Source organism: Staurois parvus, unplaced genomic scaffold (assembly GCF_062004578.1).
Source record: "Staurois parvus isolate SC_StPar_1 unplaced genomic scaffold, SC_StPar_1.0 ptg000783l, whole genome shotgun sequence".
Classification (NCBI taxonomy): domain Eukaryota; kingdom Metazoa; phylum Chordata; class Amphibia; order Anura; family Ranidae; genus Staurois; species Staurois parvus.
This window is the reverse complement of record NW_028318579.1, coordinates 3,509,406-3,521,524: the sequence shown is the minus strand read 5'-3', so window position 1 is coordinate 3,521,524 and position 12,119 is coordinate 3,509,406. Positions and strand designations below refer to the sequence as shown.

Below are 12,119 nucleotides of genomic sequence, written 5' to 3'. Positions count from 1 at the left end.
GTGCATTAGTATAGAAGTGGGCAAGTAAAGGGTCCAAATGAAATGGGTGGAGAATGAGTACAGACGTTGACAGGTAAGGGGTCCAAATGAGATGGGTGGAGAATGAGTACAGAAGTGGACAGATAAAAAGCCAAAGGTGGGTGGGGCAAAAAAGAACTGAACTGGTAAGGGTGCAAAGGAAGTGGGTTATGAACCAATATAGATATATAGAGGTAAGGGATCCAAAGGAGGTTGAGGGGCATCAGTACTGAAGGGGACAGGTGAGGGGCCCAAAGGAAGTGGGTGAGGCATCAATACAGACATGCACAGGTAAGGGGTCCAAAGGAGGTGGGCAAGATATCAATATAGATATGTATAGGTAAGGAGTCCAAAGGAAGTGGGTGAGGCATCAATACAGATATGCACAGGTAAGCGGTCCAAAGGAAGTGGGTGAGGCATCAGTACAGATATGCACAGGTAAGGGGTCCAAAGGAAGTGGGTGAGACATCAATACAGATATTCACAGGTAACGGGTCCAAAAGAGGTGGGCAAGATATTAATACAGATATGTACAGGTAAGGAGTCCAAAGGAAGTGGGTGAGGCAGCAATACAGATATGCACAGGCATCAATACAGATATGCATAGGTAAGGGGTCCAAAGGAAGTGGATGAAGCATCAATACAGATATGCACAGGTAAGGGGTCCAAAGGAAGTGGGTGAAGCATCAATACCGATATGCACAGGTAAGGGGTCAAAATGAAGTTGGTGAGACATCAATACAGATATGCACAAGTAATGGGTCCAAAGGAGGTGGGCAAGATATCAATACAGATATGTACAGGTAAGGAGTCCAAAGAAAGTGGGTGAGGCATCAATACAGATATGCATAGGTAAGGGGTCTAAAGGAAGTGGGTGAAGCATCAATACAAATATGCACAGGTAAGGGGTCCAAAGGAGGTGGGTGAAGCATCAATACCGATATGCACAGGTAAGGGGTCCAAAGGAGGTGGGTGAGGAATCAATACAGATATGTACAGGTAAGGAGTCCAAAGGAAGTAGGTGAGGAATCAGTACAGATATGCACAGGTAAGGGGTCCAAAGGAGGTGGGTGAAGCATCAATACCGATATGCACAGGTAAGGGGTCCAAAGGAGGTGGGTGAGGAATCAATACAGATATGTACAGGTAAGGAGTCCAAAGGAAGTAGGTGAGGCATCAGTACAGATATGCACAGGTAAGGGGTCCAAAGGAATTGGGTGAGACATCAGTACAGATATGCATAGATAAGGGGTCCAAAGGAAGTGGGTGAGGCATCAATGCAGATATGCACAGGTAAGGAGTCCAAAGGGGGGGGCGAAACAGAAGTGAAATGGTAAGGGGTGCAGAGGAAGTGAATGGGGTGTCGATGCAGAAGTGGACAGGTAAGGGATCCAAAGGCGTTAGGTGGGCATCAATACAGAAGAGGACTGGTATGGCATCCAAAGGAGATGATTGGGACATTAGTACAGAAATGGAATAGTAAGGGGCCCAAAGAAGATGGATGGGAGAAGCTGACTGCCAAGGATCCTTTACCAATTCATCCAATTCTGGCCATCAGGATTGGCTCATCACTTTATATCACAATAAATAACTAGGGAATATCATAGGCTTCTATAGACAGCTAAGCTTTCCAGGAGCTCTTGGAACATTCAGTGGTAACAGACGGTCTGATAGAACCAGAGAGAGAATTCCAGAAAAAAAAGGTGAAGCATGGGAGAAGTCTCGGATGAGTAGGAGCTGGTTACACTCATTATACATCCCTGTATATTCCATGTTAGTCATAATCCGTCATCAAAAAAGCTTTGTACAATAAAACCTAATTCAATTAAATCTATCATACAAAGTCCTGAAGAAAACCTCAGCCTCTCGGAAGGATGACTAAAACAACATACGAACCATTGAATCTGCACAGTATAGAGGATTATGCTGCATTATTCCAAAATCTAATTGTCTTGGTGTTCATAAAGACTTTATCACATCAGAGGTAATGACGTGGAACATTGTACAAGATGTCCAACCGGCTAATCAGCAGAACGACATCCAGCATTGCCCAGATCCCAACCACTACAGCTGGAAAGGTCATACATCGCATCAATGTATTCCCAGAGCACATGAAGTCCATCTTCTATAGGGAAACTATGGAAGAGTTCAATGCCAGGGTGAAGATGTATAACACACCAGTGAGAAGAGGAGGAGAAAGAGAGATAGAGAGAGGGGGAGAGGAGAGGGAAAGAGAGAAAGGGGGAGGGGGGGGAGATAGAGAGGGGGAGAGGAGGGAGCAAAAGAGGGAGAGGAATTGGGGGGGAGAGAAGAGGAAAGGATAGCAGGAGCAAGAGAGATGGGGGGGGGAGATAGATACAGGGGAGAGGAAGAGATAGAGAGAGAGGAGAGGAGAAAAGGAGGAGTGGGAAAGACAGGAAGAGAGAAAGGAGATGAGAAGAGAGTGGAGAGGACAGGAAAGAGAGAAGAAAGGAAAGGAGAGAAAAAAGGGAGAGGAGAGGAAAAGTGACGAGAGGGGAGAGGAGAGGAAGAGAGAAAGGACAGGAGAAGAAGGAGAGAGATAAGGAGATAGATAGAAGAGGCAAGAGAGACACAGGAGAGGAGAGGAGAGGAGAGGAGAGGAGAGGAAAGGAGGAGATAAAGGAGAAAAGAGGAGAAGAAAGAGATAGAAGGAGAGAGAGAGATAGAGGAGGGAGAGAGAGACAGAGAGAATGGAGAAGACAGAAAAGAGGAGAGAGGAAGAGAGAGGTGTGGAGAAGAGAGGAGGACAGGAAGAGGAAAGGAGATGAGAAGAGAGAAAAGAGGAGAGAGGAAGAGAGAGGTGTGGAGAAGAGAGGAGGACAGGAAGAGGAGAGGAAGAGAGAAAGGAGAGGAGAAGAAAGAGGAGAGAGAGAGATAAGAAGAAAGAGGAGAAAAGAGAGGAGAGGAGGGGAAGGGAGGGTAGAGGAGAAGAGAAGAGGAGAGGAAAGGAGAGGAGGGAAAGGGAGGGTAGAGGAGAAGAGGAGAGGAGGGGAAGGGAGGGTAGAGGAGAAGACGAGGGGAAGGGAAGGGAGAGGAGAGAAGAGAGGAGAGAGAAATGAGAAGAGAAGAAAGAGAGAGAGGAAGAAGAAAGAGATAAGGAGAGAGACAGAGGGGGAGAGAGAGACAGGAGAGGAGAAGAGAGGAGAGGAGAGGAGAGAAAAGCAAAAAGGGGGGGGGGGTGAGAGAGGGAGAGAAAGAAAGAGGGAGAGATAAGGGGAAAAATAGATAGAGAGATAGAAAAATAAAGATTGTAAACAAAGAGATGTAATACCCAAGATTATGATAGATAGATAGATAGATAGATAGATAGATAGATAGATATATATGAGATAGATAGATAGATAGATAGATAGATAGATAGATAGATAGATAATAGATAGAGAGATAGATATGAGATAGATAGATAGATAGATAGATAGATAGATAGATAGATAGATAGAGAGATAGATAGATAGATAGATAGATATGAGATAGATAGATAGATAGATAGATAGATAGATAGATAGATAGATAGATAGATAGATAGATAATAGATAGATAGATAGATAGAATATACAAAATGCCAGTTGTAAAATAAGGTGTATACATGATTTCACTAATAAATAACAACAAACACCATTTCTAAAATTAAATAACTATAAAAATACCGACAAATCATATTGTTCTCCTGTTTGAACAATCATTCTAGAACCAATTCTACATTCAGTTCTTTCTCTCATCACATTGGGACTCACCTGCCTGCACTTCATACAATGACACCTTAAGGCGGACATGGAGGAAATATACAGAATAAAGATGAAACAAGTCAGGATGTACTCCGGCTGTGAAACTAAAACCAACGCTGTAGAAGGGTGAGATACAAACTAAAGAGACCTGCCAGTGTCATCTCTGTCACAGGATTAGCATTCTGCACTGAGAGAGAAGAGGCCCCATAGACAAGACAAGGATGACTGAGAACCCTGACAGACAGAGCTGGCATATACAATGATAATCATAGATGAGCCAATATCTATCCCTGTTTATGTAGCATCAACCTATGCACCAGAGGGTTGCAATCCAAGGTTTGGGAGTTTAATGTAAGGTAACAAATGCACAAAGAGGATCCTTTGCTCAAGAGCTTGCAATTTAATGTGGCAAACAGTTAAAATCAGAGGGGTTCAATATAAGGAATAGTGAGACCACCCTTAAGAACTTGCAATCTATTAAAAAAGGGAATATGAAAGATGAGAAGCAATGACATGAAAGGGAAAAGAAAGCCTGTTCTCAGGATCTTGCAATCTAATAAAAAAGGGAGGAAGAGAAGGATGGGTGCTTATTTAGAACAAAAGACCTATCCTACCTAATTAAAATATAATAATTCTATATTGGCACTCATCAATCATTAAAATAATGAATGATCATTCCTGTGTATCATCATGCTATGCCACACATGGGTTACAATGTTTAATGTAAAGTAACAAACAAGGATAGAGAAGACAAAGGAGCCTGCCCTCAAGAGCTTGCAATCTAATACTGCAGAGGATAACAATGAGAGGTAGATGAGTGTAATATAAGGTAACAAAAACAATATAAAAGGCAAGGCTTCCCTTAAGAGCTTACAGTCTAATGCTGCAGAGGGTTACAATCAGGGCTAAAGGGTTTTAAAGTACGATACGTGAAAGGACATGAAAGGCAAAGGCAGCCTGTTCACAAGAGCTTGCAATCTAATACTATAGAACATTGGTCTCCAAACTTTCGAAACAAAGGGCCAGTTTACTGTCCTTCAGTCTTTAAGGGGGCCGGACTCTGGCCAACGGAAATACAAAATGTCCCAGCACCAGTGGGAGTAAACAATCCAAGGAATTGTGCCTCATCTTTGGTGTCATTGGGAGGTATTGTGTCCCTTCATTGGTGTCATTGTGCCCCATTGTGGATGTCATTGGGCAGAACTATGCCCCATCATCTATCTCATTGGTAGAAATTTGCCCATCATTGGTGTTATTAGGAGGAATAATGCCTTTCATTGGTGTCAGTGAATTAAATAATGTCTCAAGGATCAGATAAAAACAAGAAAAGGGTCGCATTCGGCCCCCAGACAGTGGTTTGGAGACCACTGCTATAGAGGGTTACAATCAGGGGTACATGGGGTTTAAGAGCTTGCAGTCTAATATAGCAAAGGGTTAACATTAGGGGTACCGGGGTTTAATGTAAGGTGTCAGAAACTACATGAAAGTCAAAGGGAACCTGCCCTCAAGTGCTTGCAATCTAATGCTGCAGAGAGTTACAAGCAGGAGTACAGAGGTTTATTGTAGGGTCACTAAGAAGGTACAAAATTCAAAGGGAACCTGACCACAAGAGCTTGCAATCTAATGCTGCAGTGTTACAAGCATGGGTACTGGGGTTTTATTTATAACAAAAGAGAACCTGACCTCAAGAGCTTGCAATCTAATGCTGCAGTGTTACAAGCAAGGGTACTGGGGTTTTATTTATAGCAAAAGATAACCTGACCTCAAGAGTTTGCAATCTAATGCTACAGAGCATTACAAGCAAGGGTACTGGGGTCCCATTTATAATTAGAAAAGCTACAATTTCTGGGAAAATTGTGTGAAGTCTTCTTTCCTCCACCAGTAGTCTACAACTGGAGTGGGCAGAGTAACTGGGTGGGGTGGCTTGTCACTCTTTTGCCTGCTCACACACCTGGGTTCCTATGGCAACTCACTCTACAGCAAGGGCAGAGAAGAGCGGTTAAAAACAAACTGCTCCAACTTGCTCACTTCACTGGCGGTTGCCATCTTCAAATGGTTGTAGTTTAAAAAATATAAATTCTACACTAAATAGCTTTATATTGTGAGAATCACAAGACCCAGACCTACATTTTGATGCATAGTATGTCTCTGAAATATTAAAAATGAAGCCACAGTCGCAGTTTAGAAATTGCCCTTCAAATTTGAGGTGGCTAGAGTGGAGTTTCAATGAATGTCAATGGGCAGCATGAGTTGCAAACAAATGGTCATATTGTGAAAACTATCAGGACTATGGCTTCGCCGTGGACATTTTTAGTGACAGCAGGGATAGCTGAATGTTTTGATATAAGATATGTGTAGGTGGGCTTGAAAATGAGGGAGAGATGGCAGTTTAGAAATCATGTCCTGATTTTTCAGCTCACACTCTAGCTTTTGTCAGCTCCCACTCTAGTTTTGAACATTCCGCCATTCATTCCTATGGGACCAATTTCACCACAAAAATGGTGATATTTCGTGAACCATTAGGCGAAACGTTCCACAAAGTAAGAGCACACCAATCGGGAACAATCCGCACGTTTCCGTATATTACTGTCTATGTAGTGTAAAAACTGTGGGAGGAGTTAGGGGGGTAATTTGGCTATAATAATAAGAATATATATGTGAGATAACAGGAAGTGGTCGCCATGCAAGAACACTTAATAACAAAAAAGGACTTGAAATGCAGAGGGAGCCTGAACTCAAGCTCTTGCGATCTAATGCTGTAGAAAGGGTTATGATCAGGAATACAACGTAAGGTCACAAAGAGGTTACAAATGAGAAAGGGAAACTGACCTCAGAAGCTTGCAATCTAATGTTATAGAGAGTTACAATCAGGGGTATAAGGAGTTCATGTAAGGTAACCAATAATTACACAAATTGAAGTCTTTGCTCAACAGCTCACAATCTAATGTGGCAAAGTGTTACGATCAGGGGTACAAGGGTAAGGCAACAGCACAAAAGGCAAGCTAGCTTTACCTCAAGAACATGCAATCTAATGCTACAGACAGGGGCGGACTGACATCAGACCCGCTCGAAGAAAAGGTAAGTTGTAAAGAAAGTCGACGATCCTAGGGGCGGACTGACAACTCATGGGGCCCCCAGGCAATAGGGGATTATGGGGCCCCTGTGTCCTTGCCCAAACTTAAAAAAGCCTATGAAAAAGGTACCAGGGGCATCTCATGGGGCCCCCTACTGACCCCGGGCCCTCGGGCAGAGCCCAAGTTTCCAAATGGTCAGTCCGCCCCTGGATGATCCCCACAGGATGGATCGGATCTGCGGATTGAGCATAATGGATTGGAGTCCGATCAGGGGCGGACTGACAACTCATGGGGCCCCCGGGCAATCGAGGATCCTGAGGCCCGTGTCCTTGCAGAAACTCAAAAAAGCCTATGAAAAAGGTACCAGGGGCATCTCATGGGGCCCCCTACTGACCCCGGGCCCTCGGGCAGTGCCCGAGTTTCTAAATGGTCAGTACGCCGCTGGCTACAGAGTTGCAATCAAGGGCAAGGGGCAAGGCAACAAAAAAGACATGGAAGGTGAAAGAAAGCCTGATCTCAAGAGCTTGCAATCTAATAAAAAAGGGAGGCACAGAAAATGATAAAACAAGTGTTTATTTGGAACAAAAGAGTGGTCCTGTCTAACTATAAAATATCCCCAAACTGATTATCACTCCAAACTATGCCACAGAGGTATCACATAACACAAAAGGCAAAGGGAGTCTTTCCCCAAGAGCTTGCAATCTATCAGAAAAGGGGGGGGGGTAGATGGGAAACAAATGCTAATTTGTAACAAAGGGCTGTCCCTGTCTAAATATAAAACATATTTTATATCAGATGACATTGTTACATAGTATTACATTTTATACCAGGTGACCACATTCTCCTCAAGAGCTTGCAGTCAAATATCATATATCATATAATATTGTTACTTGTTATATCAGATGTCTTTGTTACATAGTATTACATTGTATACCAGGTGACAATGTTACATGCATTTAATATCAGATGATATTGTTATATGTTATTACATTTTAGATTAGAGGACATAACTACATATTATATTTTATACCAGATGACATTGTTACATATATTTATTTTTACTAGCTGACATTGTCACTATTGTTACGAGATAGATAGAGAGAGAGAGAGAGAGAGAGAGAGAGAGAGAGAGAGAGAGAGAGAGAGAGAGAGAGAGAGAGAGAGAGAGAGAGAGAGAGAGATAATGTAGATAGATATGAGATAGATAGATAGATAGATAGATAGATAGATAGATAGATAGATAGATAGATAGATATGAGATAGATAGATAGATAGATAGATAGATAGATAGATGGATAGATAGATAGATAGATAGATAGATAGATAGATAGATAGATAGATAGATAGATAGATAGATATGAGATAGATAGATAGATAGATAGATAGATAGATAGATAGAAAGATAGATAGATAGATATGAGATAGATAGATAGATAGATAGATAGATGGATAGATAGATAGATAGATAGATAGATAGATAGATAGATAGATAGATAGATATGAGATAGATAGATAGATAGATAGATAGATAGATAGATAGATAGATAGATATGAGATAGATAGATAGATAGATAGATAGAAAGATAGATAGATATGAGATAGATAGATAGATAGATAGATAGATAGATAGATAGATAGATAGATAGATAGATATGAGATAGATAGATAGATAGATAGATAGATGGATAGATAGATAGATAGATAGATAGATAGATAGATAGATAGATAGATATGAGATAGATAGATAGATAGATAGATAGATAGATAGATAGATAGAAAGATAGATAGATATGAGATAGATAGATAGATAGATATGAGATAGATAGATAGATATGAGATAGATAGATAGATAGATAGATAGATAGATAGATAGATAGATAGATAGATAGATATGAGATAGATAGATAGATATGAGATAGATAGATAGATATGAGATAGATAGATATGAGATAGATAGATATGAGATAGATAGATAGATAGATAGATAGATAGATAGATAGATAGATAGATAGGTAGATAGATATGATATTATTACATTTTATCTTAGGTGACATTTACACATAATGTTACATTTGATATTAGATTACTTTGTTACATTTTTACATATATTTTATATCAGTTGACATTGTTATATATTGTTACTTTTTTTGTATCAGATTGTATTGTTGCATATTATTACATTTTAAATGAGCTGACATTGTCATATATTGCTACATTTGATATTAGCTGACACTGGTACATTGCTACCTATATATTATATCAGCTACCATTGTTGCATATTGTTACTTTTGTACCAGATTGTATTGTTGCATATTATTACGTTATATTCGATGACCTTGTCATATATTGCTACCTTTGATATTAAATGACTTTGTTACCTATATTTTATATCAACTAAGACTGTTACATACTGTTACTTTTTTATCATATTGTATTGTTGGATATTATTTCACGTTATATTAGATGACATTGTCAGATATTGTTACATTTGATATTGGATGACTTTGCTACATTGTTACTTATATGTTATATCAGCTAACATTGTTACTTTTTTATATCGGATTGTATTGTTGCAAATTATTACATTATATTTGATGACATTGTCACATAGTGCTCCAATTGATATTATATGACATTGTTACATTTGATATTAGATAACTTTGTTACATTGTTACCTATATTTTATATCAGCTGACATTGTTGCATATTGTTACTTTTTTAATCAGATAGTATTGTTGCATATTATTACATGTTATATCCCATGACATGGTCACTTATTGCTACTTTTGATATTAGATGACTTTGTTACACATTGTTACATTTTATATTAGATGCACTGTTACATTGTTACCTACATGTTATATCAGCTGATGTTGTTACATATTGTTACTTTTTTTTTATCATATTGTATTGTTGCATATTGTTACGTTATATTTGATGACATTGTTACATAGTGCTACATTTGATATTAGATGACTTTGTTACATTGTTACCTATATTTTCTATCAGCTGACATTGTTATATATTGTTACTTTTTTTTATCAGATTGTATTGCTGCATATTATTACATGTTATATCCAAAGGCATTGTCACATAGTGCTACATTTGATATTAGATGACATTTTTACATGTTACATTAGTTGACATTGATACATATTATATATCAGATGACATTGTTACATATTAGGTGACATTGTTTCATATTGTTACATATTATATTAGTTGACGTTGTTACACATTGTTACATATTATATATAGATGGTATTGTTACATATTATATATAAAATGATATTGTTACATATTATATATCAGATGGTATTTTTACATATTATATATCAGATGGTATTTTTACATATTGTTACATATTATATATCAGACGGTATTTTTACATATTGTTACATATTATATATCAGATGATATTGTTACATATTATATATCAGATGGTATTGTTACATATTATATATCAGATTATATTGTTACATATTGCTACATATTATATATTAGATATTGTTACATATTATATATCAGATGGTATTGTTACATATTATATATCAGATTATATTGATACATATTGTTACATATTATATATTAGATATTGTTACATATTATATATCAGATGGTATTGTTACAAATTATATATCAGATTATATTGTTACATATTATATATCAGATTATATTGTTACAAATTATATATCAGATTATATTGTTACATATTATATATCAGATTATATTGTTACATATTATATATCAGATTATATTGTTACATATTATATATCAGATTATATTGTTGCATATTATTTATCAGATGGTATTGTTACACATTATATATCAGATATTGTTACTTATTATATATCAGATTATATTGTTACATATTATATATCAGGTGACATTATTACATAGTATGACATATTATATATATCAGGTGACATCACATATTATATATATCAGGTGACATTATTACATAGTATGACATATTATATATATCAGGTGACATTATTACATAGCATGACATATTATATGATCCCAGAGCAATGACTGGATCCTATACATGAGAGTAGTTTGCAGGTCTTACCTGCTGTGGTTGGCCCCCCTTCTTTTCCTCCTGCGGTCCGCGTCCTTGAAGCGCCGGGTCCCCTCAGCGGGCACATAGGTGAGAAGCGTCGGCAGACTGTGGCCCCCGGTCCCCCGTTCAGCCCTCACTGGCGGATGCTGGCAGAGACGAAGGCTGCCTCGTTGCACGGGGGGAGAGCGGTGTGGAGGGAAGAGGCTGCCTCCTCTGTTGCCATGGTTATTGAACTCCGAGCTCTTGTGCAACAGCTGCCCGGACCGGCTCCACAATGCGGCTCTGCTGGCCCAGGCATGTGCCTGTGTACGGAGGGGGCTGGCAGGGGGGGCCCCGCGCCGTCCTCACCCTCTCCGCACCGCCTAAGGGGTTACAAAGAGGACGCCGGCCGCGGAGCCGGCTCCTCGGGTTTAACCCTTTCAGAGCAAAAAGAAAAAAAACTGCATTGCACCCAAAGGTCACCGCGACTGAGCGCGACTGGCGGATCAATTCTCCGTACGGTTCCGCGCCGTCTTTGCCGTGGAGTGTAATTAATGGGAGAGGCTGACGTCAGTGGAGCCGCCGAACGTGCTCGGATTGCTCGTCTCTCTCCAGCGCCGGACACAAATCTGTCGGAGATGACGAGATAAGAATCTTTTGTTTCCAGAGCCCGGCGATGTGTGATCAGGAGGGGAGACACCGGGAGACATCGGCGGCTGGAGGCGACACTTATCGCCAATTCATGATCTGCGCAAACATCGCATTCACATGGACCTGTCAGATGTACATGTTCACCTGCTTGGTGTGGGGGGGGGGGTGATGTGCTGGTGGGGGGGGGTGATGGGGGGGGGGTGATGTGCTGGTGTGGGGGGGGGGGGGATATGTCCCCAGGAAAAAAAAAAGAGTGACTAAATACGCAGCAGTTCACTAATCGGCTACAAAAATGCATCTGTTGGAGAGCAGACCTGAATTATTTTTTTCTGTTGGTTTTGGATTAAAAAAAGGAAAGAGTTAACACATCTGCCAAGTTTATAATGATGCCTCTGTCCCCATTAGGGAGATTTGCCTTCACTTCCTGTCCCTGTGACACCCATACAGGAAAAATGAGGGTGAGGGTTGTCACTGTGACTCCCATACAGGAAAAATGAGGGTGAGGGTTGTCACTGTGACACCCATGCAGGAAAGCTGAGAGTGGGGGTTGTCACTGTGACACCCATGCAGGAAAGCTGAGGGTGGTGG

General features: G+C 39.9%; 1 protein-coding gene across 1 annotated transcript in view; it reads right to left on the bottom strand.

Moving 5' to 3' along the window:
- FAM135B (family with sequence similarity 135 member B) overlaps positions 1-11,650 on the bottom strand; it is a 226,988-nt gene extending 215,338 nt beyond the window's left edge. The window contains exon 1 of the mRNA XM_089654648.1: positions 10,911-11,650. The gene's annotated coding sequence lies outside the window, so the exon portion shown is untranslated. The remainder of the gene's footprint in view (positions 1-10,910) is intronic.
- Between the last annotated feature and the right edge of the window lie 469 nt (positions 11,651-12,119).